Below are 23,221 nucleotides of genomic sequence, written 5' to 3' on the forward strand. Positions count from 1 at the left end.
AAAAGTTTTTTCAAGATTTTTTTTATTTAATGATTTTTTGTTTGTTTGTTTGTTTATGTTTTTTTGAGATGTGGTCCTATATGGCCCTGGCTGTTCTGGAACTCACTTTGTCTACAGATCAGGATGGCCTCAAACTCACATAGATCGGTCTGCATCTGCTTCCCAAGAGCTGAGATTAAAGGTGTGTCCTAGCATATGGTACTAGAATTATTTTTAATTTTGTGTGTGTGAGTGTGTACAGATGCAAGAGTGCAGGTGCCCAGAGAATACAGTCTTCATGCATGCACACACACACACACATGCACACTCACACACACACAAAATCCAGAAGAGGGGTCAGGTTTCCCCGTAGCTGGAGTTACATCAGTTGTGAGTCTTCCAATGTGGGTGCAGGGAACCCACCAAATTCAGGTCCTCTGAAGAGCAGTAAGTGCTCTTAAAGACTAAGCCTTTTCCCCCCGTCCTTAATACATGGTTTTTAAGGTCTTAGAGTCAAAGAAAGATAGAAACAGGAGTACCAATCTGAACTACCTAGCAAGTTCCAGGTCAGCTTGGACTACAAAATAAAACCGTCTTAAATTTAAAAAAAAAAAAAAATGTCTTCAGAAACTAGAACATCATTGCACATTCAGAACCTTGGATCAAACTTGAAATTTTACAAACAAATGCAAAAAGCAAAATATCTGACAACCCTATAACTGTACAAAGTTCATTTGCATTTGCATGCTGGGATAGAGGTCTATGAAAAGTATATTGCGTCTTGGTCTTGTGAAACTAAAGTTATGTGAAGCTATAAGAAAAGTCATTTGTTATCAGGAAATTTATAGCACAGTCAGACAGTAGTAGTGAATGCCCTTAATCCCAGCACTTGGGAGGCAGAGACAAGCAGAAAGGCCAGCCTGGTCTACAGAGTGAAAGTTCTGGGACAGCCAGGGCTACACAAAGAAACCCTGTCTCGGAAGGGGAAAAAGAGGAAAGAAAACTTACAGCATATATATGCTAAGCAGATGTGTCCCTGGAGTTGTTTATGCATGGCAAAACTATTTAAGGGATCCATAAAGACCTTGACTTTCTCACAGGGCTGGAAAGATGGCTCGGCTGCTCTTGCAGAGAACCCAAGTTCCCTTCCCAGCACCTACATCAAATGGCTCAAAACTGTCTGTAACTCCAGTTCCAGGGAATCAAATGCCCTCTTCTGACTTCTGCAGGCACCAGGCACAGATGTGGTACATATACATACATGTAGAAAAACACCTATAGCCGGGCGGTGGTGGCGCACTCCTTTAACCCAGTATTCAGGAGGCAGAGGCAGGTGGATCTCTGTGAGTTCGAGGCCAGCCTGGTCTACAAGAGCTAGTTCCAGGACAGGAACCAAAAAGCTACGGAGAAACCCTGTCTCGAAAAATCAAAAAAAACAAACAAAAAAAAAAACACCTATATACATATAATTAATAAATCTACCAAAAAAATTAGGTTTGGATAGCTCACAGAAAAAAATTTAAAATAAAATAAAAATTTAAAAGCCAAGTATGGGTCGAGCAGTGGTGGCACACGCCTTCAATTCCAGCACTCAGGGAGGCAAAAGCAGGCAGATCTCTGTTAGTTTGAGGCCAGCCTGGTCTACAGAGTGAGTTCCAGGACAGTCAGGGGATATATAGAGATACTCTGTATCAAAAAACCAAAATACATACATACATACATGCATATATGCATACATACGTGCTAAAAAGTCAAGTATGGTAGCACATAACTAAACCCAGTATTTAGGTGGCAGAGGCAGGCAGCAGTTCTATGTATGAGTTCAAGGTAAGCCTAGTCTACATAGTGAAACCCCATCTAAAAAGAAAAGGAAAGGGGGCTGGAGAGATGGCTCAGAGGATAAGAGCACTGGCTGCTCTTCCAGAGGTCCTGAGTTCAATTCCCAGCAACCACATGGTGGCTCACAACCATCTGTACTGAGATCTGGCACCCTCCTCTGGCGTGCAGGCAGAATGTTGTATACATAATAAATAAATAAATCTTTAAAAAGAAAGAAAAAAAAAAGGAAAAAGGGAAAGCCTTTGCTTTGCCCAAGCCTTCAGCTTGAGCAAATAAACCCTTTCCAGTTTAACACACAGCTCTAACAGTATATTTGGGATTACTAGAATGAGGTCTTTGTTGTTGGAGTCTTTATTGTATGTACACATATACATGGAAATTCAAGAGTTGGGTGTCGTCCTCAAACACACATCTTACTGCTTTTAATATGTATAACTTTTATTTATTTGTGTGTCTGTATGAATGAATGCCATGTGTATGCAGGTGCCCGTGAGATCCAGAGAAGGTCATCAGAGCTGAAGTGACAAGCAGCTGTGAGTCACTGGATGAGTGCTAGGAACTAAACTTGGGTCCTCGTCACAGCAGAGCAGCACAAGGCCTGAACTGATAAGCTCTCTCTCCAATTCATTTGTCTTATTTTTGAGACAGGGTCTCTCACTCAACCTGGAGGATTCTGCTAGACTGGCTGGCCAGGAAACACCCTCCTCCATTCCTGTTTCCATCCATCTTCCCAGAAGTGGAATTACAGGTGTGTACTGCCACAACCTGCTTCACATGTGGATGGTGGGGATCCAAAGCAAGGTCCTCATGCTTGCTCGGCAAGCACTCTGATCTAGGCCTTGCTTTGCTGGCTTTTTCTTTGTTTTAATTTAGGAGAGAAAAGATATAGTGTATATGTGTTTTCTTTTCTTCTTTCTTTTTTTTGTTTGTTTGTTTGTGTTTTGAGACAGGGTTTCTCTGTGTCGTCCTAGATATCCTTGGAACTCACTCTGTAGACCAAGCTGACCCTGCCTCCTGAGTGCTGAGATTAAAGGCGTGTGCCACCACTGCACAATTAGGAAAAATATTGTTAAATAAAGCTAACACATTTTTTGGTGAAAATGATGAAACAGGATATTTTTGAATCCTATACATATTACAAACCAAAATTGAAAATGGTCATACCTACTCAAGAGAAATTAGAACATGGCTTAGCTGTACTGACTACAGATCCACGGCAGCATGTTTTTCCTGTGCTATGGACTGTGACTAAGGTTGTTCACACTACATCATTAGGCAAAATACTGTCTATAAAAAAAAAATATTCCTTTACAAGAAAATAATTTGCTTTAAGATCTGTCCTCAAATATGTTTTCAAGGAAATAATAGAGCTGAGGAAGGAAGGCAGCCAAACGGATGGCCGTATTGCACGATGATAAGGCACACCGAGCTCTGTATGTGCACACCCTAGATTAGAGACAGGTCTAATGTCGCTCAATTAACTGCATTTTCCCATTCTTAGAATACAAACAATGTATACATAACTGATGGCACCTTTGATTAAAACAACTCTAGAATACATCTAACCTCACATAGGAAGGAGTCTGCAGACTGACACAATCCAGAAAACTCTGCCTTCGCTGGGCCGTGGTGGCGCACACCTTTAATCCCAGCACTCGGGAGGCAGAGGCAGGCGGATCTCTGTGAGTTCAAGGCCAGCCTGGTCTACAGAGCTAGTTCCAGGACAGGCTCCAAAGCCACAGAGAAACCCTGTCTCGAAAAAACCAAAAAAAAAAAAAAAAGAAAAAAAAAGAAAAGAAAAAGAAAAAAAGAAAACTCTGCCTTCAACAGTTTACAATCTACAGGGAAACACTTAACACCAAAATAAAATATTTTGCTCCTGGTTTTGGTCTGCTTGTTTTTTTGACGTGGGGTCTTGCTATTATAGTGGCTTTGGCAGGCCCAGGACTTATTATATAGACCAGGCTGGTCTCAAACGGGCATTAATCCTCCTGCTTTGTCTAACACATGCTAGGATTCCAATGTATATACTACTACACTGAGCTAAAATACAAAATATTAATATAAAATAAAAATGAATGTAAAATATAAAGTGACAAATTTAATAAGAAGGTTAAAGAACCTAAGAACGGGTACTTAGGAGCCCAGCATGGGATAAGTGCCTTTAATCCCAGCATTTGGGAGGCAGAGGCAGGTGGATCTCTGAGATTGAGGCCAGCCTGGTGTACAGAGTGAGAGTTCCAAGACAGCCAAGGGCTACACACAGAAACCCTGTCTCAAAAAGTGAAAAAGGAAAAAAATGGGTACTAAGAAGCAGAATGAAGAAACCAAAACAACTTCAGGCAACATGTCTTCAGCAGGGATTTTCATTATTGACTGTTTTGCTTGAGAGAGAAAAAGACAGAGAGAGACAGAGAGACTGACTGTGTCTGTGTATAAAACAAGAAGAGAGGATTTTGGCAGTTTGTATGTGCATGTGGAGGACAAAGAACAACAGGATTTAGTTCTCTGCTTGCACAGCAAAAGCATCTTGACCCCTCCAGCACTCATGTAAAAAGCTTGGAAGAGCTAGCCTAGCTAAACCAGCTAGTGCAGAATGCAGCGAGAGGCTATGCTTAGAAATAAAGTAGAGAACAATTGAGGGAGGTACCTACGGCCGCCACCACACGCACACCAAATGTACACAAGCCCACAACACATGCAAACACACACACACATCCCACAGACATACAAAGGCAAAACCCAGGAATAAAGTAGAAAATAAATGATGATTCAAAAAGGCAAGGACAGGGGCTGGAGAGATGGCTCAGTGGTTAAGAGCACAGGCTCCTCTTCAAGAGGTCCTAAGTTCAATTCCCAGCAACCACATGGTGGCTCACAACCATCTGAAATGAGATCTGACGCCCTCTTCTGGCACGCAGGCATACATGGAAGCAGAATGTTGTATACATAATAAAAATAAATAAATCTTAAAAAGAGAAATAATAAGCTTTAAAATAAAAAAAAAAAGGACAAGGACAGAGAAAAATACGCCTAGTGAGCAACTTTAGTCTATTACTCTCCTGAGAACCAGCAGTGCTACTTCTTATCAATATAAGGCAGTGCCTCGCAGTAATCAGGGGAATGAAGACTTCCTAACCTGCCATGCCGCTTCCTTTGAATTACTATGGTAATTTAAAAATAAATTCACAATTTTAAAAAACTTTTTTGGGGGTTATTTTTATTTATGTGTGTCTTTCTTGCATTTATGTCTGTATATCATGTGCATGCAATGCCCACAGAGGCCAGAACAGAACATCAAATTCTCTGGAAGTGGAGCTAAAGACAGTTGTTAGCGACCATGTGGGTTTGGGAACAGAACTCCTGGAAGAGCAGCTGATGAGACCATCTTCCCAGTCCCTCACAAATGTTTCAATGATGCTCTTTCCAAAAGCTGGCCCTTCACCCCTTGAGTGTTGGCTCTCCTTAATAACTTGATTCCAACTAGTACAATATGGCAGAAGAGATGGTATTTGCCAGACACAGTGGAATACACCTGTAATCCTGGTGCTCAAGAGACAGAGGCAGGTGGATCTCTGTAAGCTGAAGGCCAGCCTGGTCTACATAGCAAGTTGCAGGCCAGTCAGGGCTACACAGTGAGACCATGTCTCAAAGAGATACGTATGGGGGAGAGGGGAGGGAGGTGATATCTGACTTCTAAGATGACATCACAAAAGGAGAGAAGTGGGCCTGTTCTCCCAAGCTCAAAATCAAATACTATGTCATGAGGTCATTTGAATAACACTGGAGGAGTTCATGTGGCCAGCACTGGCGGTTCCCTGCTCACACCTATGTAAGGAGACATACTGGAAGCAGATCCTCCAGTCCTAGCTAACCTCAAGAAAAATCCTTGCACCAGAATAGCTCAGTTAAGCCACTCTCAAGCACTAGGTAAAAGACGCTTCCTATGCTGTACCGTGTTTTGAGGTACTCTGTATACAGCAACATAGCTCTATGTTAGTCTGTCCCTAAAATACCTTATATACTCACAGTTAGAGTATACCAATGGCCAATAAAACCATTAATTCCTAAAAGGTTGTCTTCCTTTCTACATATTACTACATAGGCTTAACCTAATCAATGGCAAAGTCAAGAATTTTATTTGTTGAAAGATTCTTGCCAGTGTCTATAAACTGAAATGATTAAACTCTGCATTAGATGGAGCTGGAGAACTTAAGTATACCATCTGCTCTTCCAGAGATCCTGAGTTCCAGCAATCACAAGGCTGCTCACAACCATCCGTCATAAGATCTGGGTACCCTCTTCTATCGAACAGGCATACATGCAGGCAGAACACTGTATACATAATAAATAAATCTTTTTTTAAAGGCATGGGCCATTTGGGTGTCCATTTCTTTTTTTTTTTTTTGATTATTTATTATGTATACAACATTCCTTCTATGTATGCTTACTTGCAGGCCAGAAGAGGGCACCAGATCTCATTATAGATGGCTGTGAGCCACCATGTGGTTGCTGGGAATTGAACTCATGACCTCTGGAAGAGCAGTCAGTGCTCTTAACCTCTAAGCCACCTCTCCAGCCCATAAATAAATCTTAAAAAAAAAAAAAAAAAAAAAACTCTGTAGTGAAGTAAAAGAAAACTAAGCCAGGTGGTGGTGGCCTACGCCTTTTAATCCCAGTACTTGGGAGGCAGAGGCAGGCGGGTCTCTGTTGAGTTCGAGGCCAGCCTGGTCTACAAGAGCTAGTTCCAGGACAGGCACCAAAAACTACAGAACCCCTCCCCCCCAAAAATGAAAACTAACTACTGATTTGACTGATTGAACTGAGAAATGAAATAAAGGTAACAATTACTGTGCCCAAATACAACCACAGAACAACATGTAGATCTGATAGAAAAAGCAGGACCTTTTTTTCAGTATGGACATACCAGAATATAAGCTGCTTGAAGAAAAACAGTAGAGACCAACAAAGCACTAAGTAGTAATAATCATGGCCTCCATATTTCTTAAGATTTTTTTAAAATTTTATTTCTACTCAGGCGTGGTGGTTCATGCCATTAATTCCAGCATTTGGGAGGCAGAGACAGGTAGACCTCTGAGTTTGAGGTCAGCCTGGTCTGCAAAGCGAGTTTCAGGACAGCCAGGCTACACAAAGAAGTCCTGTCTATAAATATATATACATATATTGAGACAGGGGTATATATTATTTCTTATTGGGGAGATACATTATAAAGTATGTGTAGACGTCAGAGAACTTTCAAAGATCTGTTCTCTCCTTCTAGCATATGAGTTCTGGGTGGTCTTTTTTTTTTCCTGTATTCTTTTTCAAACCAAGCTTTCTCTGTGTAGCCCTGGCTATTCTAGAACTCACTCTATAGACCAGGCTGGCCTCGAACTCAAAAAAGTTCCACCTGCTTCTGCCTCAAGTGCTGGAATTAAAGGTGTGTGCACCACCGCCTGGCTGAGCTGTGGTCTTGCAAGCACCTTTACCCACTAAGACAACTTCTTTGCTAAGGAGAAAAAGAGCCCATCTCAGGCCAAGACAGGATATTAAATTTTACATATATATGTCAGAATATGTCCTGCAGAATATTAGTACACAGTAAAGTCAGAAGCATTCTGAAAGGACAGGGGAGCCCCATACTCAAGAGGATGGAAGCAAGAGGGTGAGTTCTGAGACCAACCTAACCTATACAATCTTGCAGTTTATTGGTATGCCATTAGTCCAGTTTGGGAAACACTGGCTTAGAAAAACAGGTAGGGAGACAGGCACACAGGTGAACATTTACAGAAAACAAAGAGAAAGTAAGACAAACCCAACAAAATGATCTCACCTAATAAAGAGATTATGTGTGATTAGTTATGACTATGTAATTTTTTAAAGCAAAATAACTAACTATTAAACAGAGTAAGTTAGAAAAGCCAGCAACAACCATACTATATGTCAGTAGAAATGAAGACAGGAAAAATTCAACAGCCCTAACAAAAACCAAAGAAATCCCTCTCCCTAGACCAAAAGGGCTCAGAAAGCCTTTCACTCCCTATGTCCCTGCACATGAGCTGACAGACAGAGGTGAGGATCTAGTCTAAGTATAGCCCATCTGGAGGGCTGAGAACAACTTATGAGGCGGCCTGACCCTACGCCCTAGCCAACACTAGCAATAACTAACCGCCTATCAGATGTCTCTTGGGAATTTTTAATTACAAAGAGAGTTCTTAGTGGAAGTGGAAACACAGCATAACCACACAAAGAAAGCAGAGATTAAACAGCCAAGTTAAAGGCAGAGGAGTGGGAGGCCAGCCCTGAATGTCCAGTGCTCTGAGCAAGAAGACTTCCTTCACTAAAAACTCAAAGTTGGACCTCTACTGCCTAACCTTAGGGCTCTGCCAGAGAGAATAGGATGACAGGTCAACATATGACTTCAATCCTTCTGTGTGCCATACAAAAAAGAGAGAGAAGAGTAAGGCAGCTCAGGGACACCGAGTCTGGGCTTAAGGAGTATCCAGGAGCTGAAGGCATGGCTCAGAAGTGGAGCACAGCCGGGCGATGGTGGCGCACGCCTTTAATCCCAGCACTCGGGAGGCAGAGGCAGGCGGATCTCTGTGAGTTCGAGCCCAGCCTAGTCTACAAGAGCTAGTTCCAGGACAGGCTCCAAAGCCACAGAGAAACCCTGTCTCGAAAAACCAAAAAAAAAAAAAAAAAAAAAGAAGAAGTGGAGCACATGCCTAAACACAAGCAAGGCCTGAGTTCCATCACCAGCATCACTCAACAATGAATTAAGGAGCACCAGTTAAAATACACCTAAATGATGTTTTCATGAATGAAACATATCTAGGCCTACAGGCAGAGCCCTGCCCCCAGTACTCATTAATCAGAACTGCTCTAGGGTGGATACATTCCCCCACTGCCAGCTTCTGCCACAAAGGGAGGTTTCCCAAGTTGCCCAAAGCAGTTTATACAAGCAGACACAAGCCTGCATTCCTGCTATTCACACTCCCTCTGAACTGTGTGTCTGTGTATGTGGATACATAGACACTCACACTCGCGCGCGCACACACATACTGAGCACTCCTGACAGAAGAAAGATGTAAGGAATCAGTCCTCTGGGAGACTGAGGGTCATGTAGAGGTACCAAGAAATGTGCTCACACATGCTCTGGTGAATGTGTGTTAGCATCGAGTTTTTCCAGAAGGGGCTCTCAGCAGCTAAGACTGTCTAGAGATGCTGCATGGCCACACTCGTTCACAGCTCTCTCTCAGTACAAGCCAACAGTGCAAACACTGCTCCCAACAGAGCGGCGACCTTATTGCTAGTCACAGTCCCACTTTGAGGGTAGGGCTCAACAAACTTCTGCTCAAGAGACAAAAACATACTAGGTTGCTAAAGCTGAGAGGCTTCACACCCCTGACAGGATTCCAACACTGAGAGGCACTGCTAAACCTAGGCTTCTGTTCTTCTGGGAGGGCTGACCTTTAAAAGCATAAATTTCTGTTCCACCTTTCCCCAGTATTTGAAATGACTTTGAACGTTTTATGTTCCCAGCAATCCCAACATCCCTAACCAAAGACCTCAAACATCACATAATAACTAGTTTAAAATTAGGATACAACCCTGTCTTCAACTTCAAGACAGTCTACACTGATTCCTCAAACAAGTGTTCTATGAATTAGAAACAGCATTTTGTAATATAACCATATAAAGAAAAAATTTTAAAGTGAATATATTACTTATGGTTGCTAATATATTAGCAAATTTTACCAAAATAAAAACAATTCAAAGTCAGCTGGTGGTGGTGCAGGCCTTTAATCCCAGCACTCTGGAAGAGCAGGCAGCAGATCTCTGAGTTCGAGCCCAGCCTAGTCCACAGCAGGAGTATCAGGATAGCCAAGGCTACACAGAGAAACCCTGCCTCAAAAAAAAAAAAAAAAAAAAAAAACCTTTAATCCCAGCACTTGGGAGGCAGAAGCAGGCAGATCTAAGTTTGAGACCAGCCTGGTCTACACAGCAAGTTTCAGGACAGCCAAGGTTACACAGAGACACCCTATCTTGAAAAATCAAAACGAATGAAGAAAAAAAAAAAAACAACAACAACAAAAAAAAAAATCTAAAGCTGGGCATGGTAATGTGTTCCTGTAATCCCAGAGGTAAAACCAAAAAGTACACAAGCTTATAGGCACCCTGGGTTACACACTGAGTTTGAGACTAGCCTGGGCTTCAGGAGATCCTGAACCCAAAAAAAAAAAATCTTTTTATACTGGTTCAAACAGGTCATTTTACTTGCACACATAAAAGAAGCTTTTATGGAGCATCAGGATGGCTCATCTGGTAAGGAAGCTTGTCCAGTAAGCCTGACGGAGTTAGATTTCCAGGACATCCATGACAGAAAGAAGTGACTGAGTTACATGTATAGAGTGCCCACCACTCCCCACACACCCACACACCAGGTTTTATAAGTAAAATAATTTTTTTTCGAGAAAAATTCTCACTATGTAGCCACGGCTGCTGCCCTGGATGGAACTCACTACACAGATCAGGCTCACAGAGATCTGCCTCTGCCTCCATAAAGACAGGTGCCACCAAGCCTGAATAAAATAATGTTTTTAAAAACGTTTAACCTTTTTAATGTGTTTGGGTATTTTGCCTACTTGTATGTCTGCATGTCTGCAGTGTTCTAAGAGGGTCAGAAGAGGGCGTCAGATCCCCTAGGGCTGGAGTTGTAAATGGTAGCAAGTCCATGTGGAAGCAGGAAATTGAATCTGGGTCCTGTGGAAAAGCATGCAGAACTCTTAACCACTAAGCCATCTCTTTACCCCAAAATAATTTTTTTTTTAAAGAACTTATGTTGGCAGTTTTATCTGACCTAGTTACCTAATATAAGGACATGAATTATATCTTAATTACTTGGCACACAAACAAATTATTTATATAAATCACAGTTCCAGGCCAACATGGAAGCATAAAACTACCATCTCAGCACTTAGGACATTAAAGCAGGCTTGCCAGGAGTCTGAGCCCAAGGTGTACTACATAGCCAAACCCTGCCTCAACATATAAATATGGTGTGTGTATATATATATGTATATATATGTTATATATAATTGATTAATTTTAAAAATCAAACTCCAAGCTGGTAAATATTTAAGCACACTTGAGCTATTTGTAGTCAGATGTTCATTGAAATGGCATAAGCAATCTCAGTAAGACTACAACGAATGTCTAAATGCACACTTCTCACTTTAAAAACACAAGAACCGTGTTAGACGAGAAGCTAAGCACAAGCTAACATGCTTGCCAAAAACCACACTTAAATAGGCTATGCAAAGCATCAACTGTGGAATAACTATCAGAGTGCCGATAATTAATAATTACTCATATGATTCAAGACAAATTTCTGGTGATTAAAAAGCCTATGATCTGGGGGCTGGAGAGATGGCTCAGTGGTTAAGAGCACTGTCTGCTCTTCCAGAGGTCCTGAGTTCAATTCCCAGCAACCACATGGTGGCTCCAAACCATCTGTAATGAGATCTGGTGCCCTCCTCTGGCGGGTGGGTATACATGGAGGCAGAAAGTTGTATACATAATAAATAAATATATCTTTTTAAAAAAAAAGCCTATGACCAACTAGAGTCTAGAGTACAACGTTATCAATCAACTTACACAAAACAATATACTATCCTCCCCCCATCCCTTTCCCTCTATGTACAACAGTATAGTGTCCTCCCCGCTCCCTCGTGTATATATTTGTGAGGAGGGATGAAGTTCACAGCTAGGTTACACTAATGATTCAGTTAAAAATATGAATTTCCTGCTATCTTAACCTTTAAATCAATTGTAAAAGTAGCTGCCAAAAGCAGTTAGCAGGAAAGCATACAATTCCCAAAGGAATTCAGTACATATAATTTATTTTACTACTTAAATGTCTTACTGATTACTGAGATTTGAACAAGATGTAAAAAATTCAAAACCAACTTTAAAGTAGTAGGTGTTCAGGATATCCATAATACTGTTCACCACACACAGGGTCTTAGGGTGCAGATCATATTCACTATTCCTGTGCCTCCAGCACCTGACCCTGCTTCAGTATCAGTTCAATATTATGTATATTACTGCACGACTTGGTAGTGAATACTCTCATTTAAAAAAAAAAAACCTTGGTTTACTGAACAGTAAGTTAAAAAAAGTACTGGAATATTTCATTTCTTGATTTAGGTAACCTTCTTAGTGCAAACTGGTTTCTAGTTACACTAAAACAAGCCTAGACTGAACTGAAATCACCTGGTCATATCCACACTAAACAAACACGACACTCAACTGTTCACACTGCACTGTAACTGGAGACTTACGCTTCAAGCTTTGGAACTGAAGTAAATCAGCAAAGACAAGTCTTAATAGCCAGTCTGCCCATGCGGTGGTGGTGCATGCCTTCAATCCCAGCACTCAGGAGGCAGAAGCAGGCGGATCTCCATAAGTTCGAGGCCAGCCTGCTCTACAAAGCTAGTTCCAGGACAGGCTCCAAAACTACACAGAGAAACCCTGTCTCGAAAAACCGGAAGAAAAAAAAAAAGGAAAAAAAAAGAAAAAGAATAACTAGTTACAGCTACAAAGCTCTCTGGTCACTGCATTAAACAACCGACATGTGAGGCACTTATCAAGCAGATTACTAATGAAACTGTACATTAGTTCAGAAGACTCAGGAGGAATCTATCATCTGTTGTGTTAATTTGTACGCACATTCAAATTCTTGCTAGCCTCCAGCTTATAAAAAATCAAATCCACAGCCAGGCGATGGTGGCGCACGCCTTTAATCCCAGCACTCGGGAGGCAGAGGCAGGTGGATCTCTGTGAGTTCGAGACCAGCCTGGTCTACAGAGCTAGTTCCAGGGCAGGCTCCAAAGCCACAGAGAAACCCTGTCTTGAAAAAAACCAAAAAAAAAAAAAAAAAATCAAATCCACACATCATTCTATCAGGCTTTTTATTATAATACTGGTACATTATAATACAGCACCATTACCTACACAAAATTGCTGATTTTACTGAGATTCCCCCACCCCAACTTCTCCCCAACCTCTCTGTCACACAGAGTGGGTGTTTAAATCCCAGAGGAAAATCTCTAATGCTAGAATTTGACTTTCTGTAATGTAAGTTTATCTTTTTAATGACACTAAAATGTTCTTAAAGGGCCGCTGGTGAGTACTGTTTACAACACTTGGAATGCAGATAAACCCCTATGTTGTTTACTAGCTTAGGACAAACTACATTTCTCATAAAAAGAAAGAACATCAATTCAAAGGAGTCCTTGGAAGTCACAATGTGAAAATACTCCTGATAACAGAACAAATTAATGTCAAGACACAGCCAATAACATAATAAGGCTGCGATGCAAGAGCGCCTGTCAAAGGGCATCTGTATTAGCAGCCCGGGGAAGTGGCATTTGCAGAAAGGCACAGCCGCTGTGTTTAAAAGAAAATCATTAAGCCTCAGCCGTTAATCCCCTCCCCCATCCTCTTCACTGGATCGTCAAAGCAATTAACCAGTAGAAGGTGCTATTCTGCAACCCACACGGAGTCACACTAACCTCCATCCTTGGCCCAGAGCGAGATTCAGCCAGGTGGACTCAGCCCTGTCCAGCGTTCAAAAGGGTCTCTATCCTAACCCCCAACCAGAAAAACCAGACCTTTTCTTAAAAACACTATTAAAAACAAAAACTACATTGATAAGTCAAGGACCATCAATCACTTTCTCTTGCACACACACACACACACGCACACACACACGCACACATACACACACAAAATATTGTCAAATGTTAACATCAAATACAATCTTATTCATTTTAACTGAGACAACGTATTTCTACTTAGAAAGACCTTGCTCACATTCAGGAAAATAAAAATCAAGAGAACAAATGTCTGTCCCTAACAGAGTCAAAGGTAAAGAGGGATGTGAAAACAGGGAATGTAAAGCCAAAACAAGGGTTTATCTTTACACAGACAAAAATAAATAAATAAAAAGTCAGCAGCAGAAAGCAGGGCTGCAAAGGGAGCAAAGGGAGACAGAGGTCTTCTGAACATGTCCCAGAGTGTCCTTTAGTTTCCCATGTACTCATCCGCCGTGCAAAGGTTGGGGGGAAAAAAAAGCCAGACATGAGATGGGTAAAAGAAAGCTGAAAAGGAAAAGACCTCCCCTTCCCCCATCTTCTCTCCTCTCTCCCCCAAAAAGCTGTGTTTGTCTGTGCAAACCTAGTCCCAAATATGGGAGAGAGAATGGATGTGTGTATGGAAGAACAATGAGCCCTCAGCCTGATTGTGTGTGTGGTGTGGTGGTGTGTGTATGTCTGTGTGTGTCTGTGTGTGTGTCTATGTGTGTGTGTCTGCCTCTTTTCCCTTCGATCTCCACAACAGAAAAAACTGGAAGCCAGCTTCCACCCAGGCTAGGCCATCAAAACCCAAAATGGTTTGTAAATTAGAGTGGAATTAACTCAGCAAGCAAATCCATGGAAGGAAATAGCTAGCCAAAGATGATTTTATTATTGTATAGAACCATCCTCTCTCCCCTCCCCCATCAGACTGAGACTAAAGACACCAGTGTACACCAGACAAAAAGCCCTCTTTAAATGGAAAGCAATTATAAAAGCTGTTTGAAACCTAAACCTAGGATGTATTCGTTTGAGTTACACTAAATGTCTGTTTTGTAATCCACCAAGTTTACCCTCACTAGTTAATCTTTTGTTTGTTTGTTTTGTTTTGTTTTAAAAATTGCTTTGGAGAAGGCTATTTCAAGATTCATACAAAACTACTTTCTCAGATCCACCTTAAACAGCACATACTGAAACATTTACAACACCCCGTTTCTCAAGGGCACATTCTGCTTAAATCAACGTTTGAAGTCTGTAATCCCAAAAAAAAAAAAAAAATTGTAAGCAAACCTTGGAAAAGAGACAGAGGATAATGACAATTCAACAATGAATCATTTTATCTCCTTTCAACAACTTCTCAAGCAGTTTCAAAGAAAACCTGCAGTACTTCCTTCAACACAACACACATTCACCCCACTGTACTAAGAATTATCTTCTTCCTATAATCTTAAAAAATAATAATAATGAAAAAAGAAGGCACCCTCTTTCAGACAGCAGAACTTAAATCATGACAGAATGAATTCTACGCTGCTGCAAGTGAGATTTGGTTCCATAATTTTGGAAGCACAGAGCCGAGGAGTGGAGACTTTGATAACACAAAGGAGGAAACCGTCCTCCTAATGTGAAATTAGACTTTAATGAGTCCGTTCCAAGACCCCCACATTCGCAAACATCCCAGAAATGCTCAGCTTCAAGTCCTTCCCTCCCACAGCCGAGCGAGCGGCTCGGCACGGACTAGTTTAACCTCAGAGTAGCAGGAGAGCGTGCCTGAGGAGCCCCGAGAGAGCAGGGGTCAGGAGGCAGGCACGGAGGACAGTCACCTGGCCCGCACAGCACTGAGGCCAGCCTCCGGCCCGCGGTTCCCCGACCTCTCGCCTCCACTCCCACAGCCTTTGCTTTCCGCCCCGGCCCTCCCGGAGCACCCCGACCCGGGAACGAGGGGCGGCGGGAGGCAGCCCGCGGCACGGCGCAGACAACTTGGGACACTTACCTTCCCCTCAGGAGCTACACCATCAATGAGAGGGGTGGCGGCCCGGCTCCGGGGAAAGTGCTGGGACGGGGAGGGAGGCCGCAGGGGCCAGCGGCGGAGCGAGGGCGGCGGGCGCGGGCCGAGGGGGCCGGCCCGAGGGACGCGACGCCGTGGGGGGGGGGGGGGTCTGCGGGCTTCCCTGCCGGGACCTCGACCTCCTCGGGTGGGCCAAGCCTTCAGCAGCAGAAGCCCAGGACCATGTCTGGTTTTGTGTTGTTTTTCCCCCCCAGAGGGCGAGGGGCTCCCACAGCAGGAGGGTGGCTTTTTTTTTTTTCCTTTTCCCCTTAACTAGGAGAGAAAATGAGGCGGAGACAAGGTGGGGAGCGCGTGAGGGGACGAGGCGCGGGACAGGAGGCGGGGACCGAGGCCCGGCGTGGCGAGAGGCTGCGAAGCGCGGGGGGCGGCTCGCGAGCGTCTGTGGGAGCAGCGGCACCTCCGCGATGGTGGCGGAGCCGCGGGGCTGCTGCGCCGACCCGCCGCCCACTCCGCGCCCGGGCCCGGCCCACCTCGCAGTATCGCGCCTCGCCACTGGTGCGTCTTGGTGTGACGCAAGCGGAGGACGGGCCAATGGGAGGCGGAAGGCGGGCTTAGGGGCGAGAGTGTTTGCTCCGGCTCGCTCTTCCATTTTCTTTTTTTTTCCCTTTCTTTTTTTTTTCTTTTTCTTTTTTTTTCTTTTTTTTCTTTTTAATAAAATTAGCAGAAGAAAAGGCAAGGGCAGAGGCTAAGCTTTGGCGGCGGCACGGCCGGGCCTCTCGAGGCGCGCTCCGGGCGGCGGCCGGAACCAGTGTAATGGGCTCCCCGCCCCAGGAGCGGCTTTGTGCCGGGTCGGCCCTCCCTGGGCGCAGGCGGAGCTCCCAACCAACCAGCCTAGGAGCTGTGACCCTCCCGGGATGGTCTTTCTCTAGTGGACAGTCTCAGGGGTGGGCTTGGCGGGTGTCCACTTGCTCATGTTATTACCAGGGTCATAATTTGCTTTTTCAGTCATTTAAGAGACAGATCCCTTGAGGTCCGAGGGGAGCTACAAAGTGGGTTTGTTTACAGGCAGTTTATAAGGTTTTTAAAATAATATGTGACCAAAACTGAATTGAAGAAAAAGAAAGGTGGAATTGGTAAATTGTGTTGCTTATTTGGTGAGAACAATAAAAAAAAATCTCATTTAAGTAATAAAGAATGGGGCACGAGAGTTGACACAGTAGTCAGGATCACATACTGCTCTTTGCAGAGGACCCCAGTTCGGTTCCCAGCACCAACATCAGTTCGCTACAGCTCTGGGGGATCCAACACTCTAATCTGGCCTCCATGCGCACAAACCTACACACACATACATATGATTAGAAATCAGAACAAAAAAAATATTAGTAATAAAGAACAGAACACAGAAGTATTAGTAATAAAGAACACAGAAGGGTTTTTTGGTTTGGTTTGGTTTGGTTTGGTTTGGTTTGGTTTGGTTTTTCGAGACAAGGTTTCTCTGTGGTTTTGGAGCCTGTCCTGGAACTAGCTCTTGTAGACCAGGCTGGTCTCGAACTCACAGAGATCCGCCTGCCTCTGCCTCCCGAGTGCTGGGATTAAAGGCGTGCGCAGAAGGGTTTTTTTAAGAGAGCGTACCACCAAGGCATGGTGAATCATGCCTGTAATCTTAGTACTAGAGAGGCAGAGGCAGGGGGATAGCAATTAGAGGTTAAGGCCCACCTGGTCTACAATGTGAGTTCCAGACTATCTCAAAAAAGCCGACAAAAAGAGAAACAAGCAGCTATCTATCACCTTTGAAAAATCTTACTATCTTCCCACTATGCTCAAAGACAAAGTCACCATGTCTGCCACATACTACAAGCCTGAGTCGGGGCAAGCCAAATACTCCTATTCTACTTAATATAATTTATAGGATTGAGGGGTTTGGAAATTTTAATTATAATTACTGGTTTTTGAAATGCATATCATGTTTATTGAGTTCTTTCACAGCCTCTGGCATGAATCCAGGGTGAATCATCAACCTATTGTTAGTTTGTTAATAATTCTGAAAATGCTTATTGGTGTCCTTAAACCATACACTCTTCTCAGAGGAGTTAAGGTCTGTACATAATAGAATAATTAAGGGATAGAGCATAGCTCAAAATAATTCACCCATCTATTTCAAATAAAGGGATAATTTTCTCTTTGGTATATCTATTCAGATTATAATTTCCACATCCAAGAGTTCCTTTTAAGAATAATTCCAGCTAACAGATGTCACTGAATTGTGTGACCCAAGAGAGACCTAAGAAGAAATGAGGTCTTTTTTTAATTTAACATTTCTCTCTTTCTAGGGGTTGTGTGCATGCTCCAGCGCTCCTGTGGTGAGCATGACAACCTTCAGGAGTCTTGCGTCGCTCCATCTACTACATGGGCTCCAGGTTTCCAGTTCAGGTGCTCAAGCTTGGCAGCAAGTGCCTAGATCTGCTGAGTGCTCTCGCAGGCCCACAAATAAGCTCTTGGCACTATCTTTCTGTGGAGCTTTCAGCAAAAAGAGACTGCTTTCAAGTGAAATAGGGCCCCAGGGCTAGCGAGCAGGCTAAACAGTTGCTGCTCCTTCAGAGGACTGGTGTACATTTTCCCAGCACCCACATAGGGCAGCTGGCACACTCTTCTGGCCTCTGCAGTTCATGCACACACATGGGCATACACGCATGGAGAGACACATGAACACACATCTGTTTGAGTCAGATCTCTCGTAGTCCAGGCTGGTGTCATGGAGGAAGGCCTTTAACTTCCTTTTTTTAAATATGTATTTACTGGTCAGGCATGTTGGTGCCTGCCTGTCTTTAATCACAGCACTAGGGAAGCAGAGGTAGGTGGATCTCTCTGAGTCAAGCGGTCTACACAGTGAGTTCTAGGGCAACCAGGGCTATATATAGAGACACCCTGTCTCAATAAAAACCCAATCAATAATACTTACTTCTTGTGTATGTGTGTGTATGTTTGTGTGTTTATATATACATGCCACAACATGCGTGTGGAGGTCAGAGGACAAACGCAGCTATTACGTGAGTTCTGGAAATGTGGTGGTTTGAAGGAGAATGGCCCCCATAGACACATATATTTGAATCTTGGTCTTTCCCCTCCCCCGTTAGCAGAACTGCTTGGTGTGACCTTGTTGAAGGATGTGTGTCTCTGGAGGTGGACTTGAAGGTTTCAAAGACTCTCCATTCCCAGTGTGCTCCCCTCAAGATGTGAGCTCTCAGCTCTTCCTGTCCTCACACCTTGGCTCCACCACTATGTACATAAAACCTCTGAAACACCCACCTAATAAATTCTTCTCTAAGATGGGTTGTCACAGTGACAAAAAAATAAAAAGTACCTCTGAGAAGTACCTGAACTCAGGCTTGCACAGCCAGTGGACTGTGCTCCATGAGCCCTCTCCATGGACAGATTTAGAATTGCTGATCCTCCTGCCTCCACCCTAAGAGCTGGGAACTGGGGGGGGGGGGGCTTTTTTAATTTATGCAAATATGCATGTAGCATCCTCCAAATCCCGAATGATTATAAAGCATAATATGGTGCAGCGTCATAAAATTATCAATTTAGCAGTGCGGTGGGGGCGCACACCTTTAATCCCAGCACTTGGGAGGCAGAGGCAGGCAGATCTCTGTGAGTTCAAAGCCAGCCTGGTCTACAGAGTGAGTTCCAGGGCAACTAGGGCTACACAGGAAAACTCTGTCTCAAAAAAACAAAAGCAAAATCCAAACAAAAAAGAACAACTATGAAACCATAACTGAAAGCTTATTGTGCCCCCAAGCACCACGCGCAGCGTGTGTCACGTTCTTTTCCCACTTAGTCCTGACTGCAGCCAGGAAATACAGTGTTATCACCTTCACTTTAGTGCTCAAGGAACCAGGACTTAAGGACGTTAAAGAATTCTTGGGCAGTAAAGAGATTAACTATCTAGTGAGATTTTTTTTTTCATAAGAAATTAGAAATTCTTTCTGTCTTTTCAGCAAGCTTTAGGAAATGGGAATTTTTCTTTGCTTGCTTGTTTGTTTGTTTGTTTGAAACAGGGCTGTCTGTGGATGTGGTGTGAGCAGCTGCCTGGAGCGCCTGGAGCCATGAAATCCCAAGCATTCCAGACTGTACTCCTGAAGGATGAGTCACCAGGAAGTTTCTCCCCAGTGACTTCAATCAGGGTCTTTTTCCATAGCTGTGAGAAAGGTAACTGGTGGCTTAAATGCAGCCTGATAAGACTGGGAGTCACTAAGTGAGAGATCAGATCACAGCCATTTCTATTGCTAATTGGGCTTTTTCTGTTTGGGGTTTTGTTTGTTTGTTTGTTTGGTGGTTTGGTTTGGCTTGGTTTTGGTTTTAGTTTTGGTTTTTTGAGACAAAATTTTTCTGTGTAACTCTGGCTGTCCTAGAACTCTCTTTATAAAAGGGGCTGGCCTTGAACTCACTGAAATTTGACTGCCTCTGCCTCCTGTGTGCTGGGATTAAAGACGTGCACCACCACCCTTCACTTTTTCTGTTTTTAAGTGAGGGTTTTATGAAGCTCAGGGTGGCCCTAGGTTTTATCAGCTTGCCTGATTCTATTTCCTTTTTTAAGTTTTATTTTCCTTTTTTGGGGGGGGGGGGTTGTTTTTGTTTTTTGTTGTTTTGTTGTGTTTTTGCGGGGGACAAGGCCTGGCTGTCCTGGAACTCACTCTGTAGACCAGGCTGGCCTCAAACTCAGAGATCGCCCTGCCTCTGCCTCCTGAGCACTAGGATTAAAGGTGGGCAGTACCATGCCCAGTCTTTTAAAATTATTATTTAAAAAAACACATACAAAAAAAAACCCTTTTTATTTTATTTAATTTTTTATGTGAGTTGTCTGCATGTATGTCTATGTGAGGGTGTCAGATCTCCTAGAACTGGAATTACAGACAGTTGTGAGCTGCCACGTGAGGATTAAACCCAGGTCCTTTGGAAGAGCAGCCAGTGACCTTAACCGCTGAGCCATCTCTCTAGCCCTCTTAATTATTTTTGTTTGTTTTTGTTTTTTGAGATGAGATCTCATTACGTATGCCTGGCTGGCCTGGAACTTGCTATACAGAACAAGCTGGCCTCAGACTCACAGATAACTGCCTGCTCCTGCCTCTCAAGTGGTGGGGTAAAGGCCTGTGCCTTCTATTTGCATGTTTAAAGGACCGAGTTTGGAGTCCATCTGTGGGAAGGGCAGTGATGCAGCTCACTCCCAGCTTTGCGGCATTTGCTACAAAGTCTTACAACCTGAGTTTGATCTCTAGAGCCCACAAGATGAATGGAAAAATGGAAGGTTATCCTCTGACCTCCACATGTGCACTGTGTAAAACGCCTGCCCCCTACACACACACCCCAAACAAAATAAAATGTCCTCATGGAAACCATTTCCAGTGAGCCCACAGAGCATGGGATGAACGCATGGTGAGCACAGAACGGGGACTGACTTTTGACTTCATTAGAGTCTGTTCTGTTCATTTTTTTCCCCTTCCTTTTCATCTCAAGCATGGATAATTTTTATAATTAAAAAAGAAAGAAAGAATGCAAGCTCTTTGAACATATGGCTGGTAACTAGCCTTCGTAATCTTCCAGAAGTACTCAAGCTTTGGAACATGTAAATTATATTCCCCTAAAATGCCTCAAGCAAAACTAGAGTGATTCGGCAAGCCTCGTAACAGACTGCAGCTTGTTTCCAGGCATTTCCGACAGAACTGGCTTCCAAGTTTATGTAGCGAAAATCCAAGCCAATAATGTGCTTTCTTTACCTCCAGTTGCACTTTTTCAGGTTGAAACAAGAGCAAGTGCTGCCCGCTTATCTTGCGCTTATGGGACCACAGCGGGATTTCAACCAATTTACTGTGCGTCAGACTTTTCTTTCTCTGGTCCCTCTGGCCCACAGGCCAGGTAAGCAACCCTGAAGCCTCTGACCCTGCCCTGCGCTCAAGGGAGAAATGGGTGCTCACTGTGCTTGCTTCAGTGCTAGCGAAGTGGTTCATTGGTACTTGCTTCCAAGCCTAAGGAACAGAGTTCAACACCACCGCCACTGCCGCCATCACCACAGCCACCACCACAACCGCCAGATGCTGAAAAAAGAAAATCTAGTTTATCACAAGGTTCCTTTGACCTCCATACATGTGACATGGTCTCATGATATGTGGGCACAGTGACCCCCCCACACACACACGCAGAGTAAATATGTAAAACAAACATGACAAATCTAAGCTGGGCATACAGGGGCATGCATGTGATCACAGCACTTGAAGGCAAGAGGATTAGTTCAGCTAGTGGTGAGGGGAAGGTCAGCAGGGGATTACATGGGCGCCTATCTAAAAGGCTAAAAACGAAATGGTGTTTAGAATAGGCATCAGCAACCTCTTTCCTTTGTTTGCGTGGGAATGGCTGTGGAGAGAGGCTGAGGTTCCAGTTCAACCACAGACTCTGACGGATTTTATTTTATCGTCTGTTTGCCAGCTCTATCAGCTGGGGTGGCCTGATGCCCTTCTTCTGAGTCACAAGGAAGCCTTGGATATGGGCTCGAAGCCCACCTGACCACTTGTGGTTGGTTATTAAGAGTCTCCTAGGACTTGTGAAAGAACTGAGGGGCGGGGACAAGGAGTTTCATTATCTTGGCCCCAGTCCAAGTTTGATAATTGGGAACCCTCCTCCCTCTGTCTTCCTTGCATTTCAGGGAGCCATGCAATTCCACGCTTCCTGTTGGAAACAGCTGTCCACCGTTAACTGAGTGAGCCAAAGAGCAGAAGTCCACCCTGGGGAAGCTGCATTTAAGGATAAATATTTTCCCCTATCTGGGAGATTGCTTAGGTTTACCATGGAAGAGGTGTTATTTTTCTAGGGACAATGAAGGCATAATAATTGCCACTCAAAACCATGCCCAAAACCTCCTTTCTCTAAAAGCCAAACAAAAAAGACAAAGTAGCCTTTAGAAGGAGTCTTCTCCCCAAATAAATATATCTTAGTTTCTAAAATAGTATATGAGGAACCCAGAATTTGACGGAATAACTGACAGAGCAGAGGAACTCTGACGCAGGAAGAGCACCAAGACTCACCTTTGCCAGGCAAGCAAGCTGGAATGTCCAGCCTGCGTGTGTATGCCTGAGACATTCTTTGTGCTTCTTAATCCCAACTACAATTCTGCTCCTTTAGTGGCGGGGGTGTGTGCGCACGCATGCATGCGTGCATATGTGTGTGTGATACTGGAAAATGAACTCAGAGCCCCATCCATACAAGCTAGAAAATGCTTCAACATTAAGCACTCTGTGTCTTGCCTGCATGTGTGTCTGTGCATCACTTGTGTGCCTGGTGCCAGAACAGGGCAGAAGACAGCATGGAATCCTGTAGGACTGGAGTGAGCCGCCATGTGGGTGCCAAGAATTGAATCCAGAGCCTCTGGAAGACCAACAAATGATCTTAGCTCCTGAGCCATTTCTCTAGCCCCACGTTCATTTTGCTTATTTGTTTTTGTTTATTGATGTGCTCATGAGACAGGGGTACACCATGTAACTCTGGCTAACCTGGAACTCTCTATGTAGACCAGGGTGGCCTCAAACACATAGGGATCTGCCTGCCCCTACCTCCCAACTGCTGGGATTAAGGTGTGCCACCACTCCTGGCACATATTTTTATTTGTTTGCTTGCTGCTTTTTGTTTATTTTTGTTTTTTTATTTTATTTATTATGTATACAATACAGTGTGCTGCCTCCATGTATGACTGCAGGCCAGAAGAGGGCACCAG

General features: G+C 43.6%; 1 protein-coding gene across 10 annotated transcripts in view; it reads right to left on the reverse strand.

Annotated features, from left to right (window-relative positions):
- Window positions 1-15,553, reverse strand: part of LOC121447913 (arginine-glutamic acid dipeptide repeats protein) — a 372,377-nt gene extending 356,824 nt beyond the window's left edge. For 6 of the 10 annotated variants that reach the window (XM_041651205.1, XM_041651199.1, XM_041651198.1 and 3 more), the window contains exon 1: window positions 15,445-15,553. The gene's annotated coding sequence lies outside the window, so the exon portion shown is untranslated. The remainder of the gene's footprint in view (window positions 1-15,444) is intronic. The other 4 variants (XM_041651203.1, XM_041651202.1, XM_041651196.1 and 1 more) reach the window with 2 other exon arrangements.
- Between the last annotated feature and the right edge of the window lie 7,668 nt (window positions 15,554-23,221).

The sequence above is a fragment of the Microtus oregoni genome, unplaced genomic scaffold, assembly GCF_018167655.1.
Source record: "Microtus oregoni isolate MIOR12 unplaced genomic scaffold, Mior012 000005F_ref0000423, whole genome shotgun sequence".
Lineage (NCBI taxonomy): Eukaryota > Metazoa > Chordata > Mammalia > Rodentia > Cricetidae > Microtus > Microtus oregoni.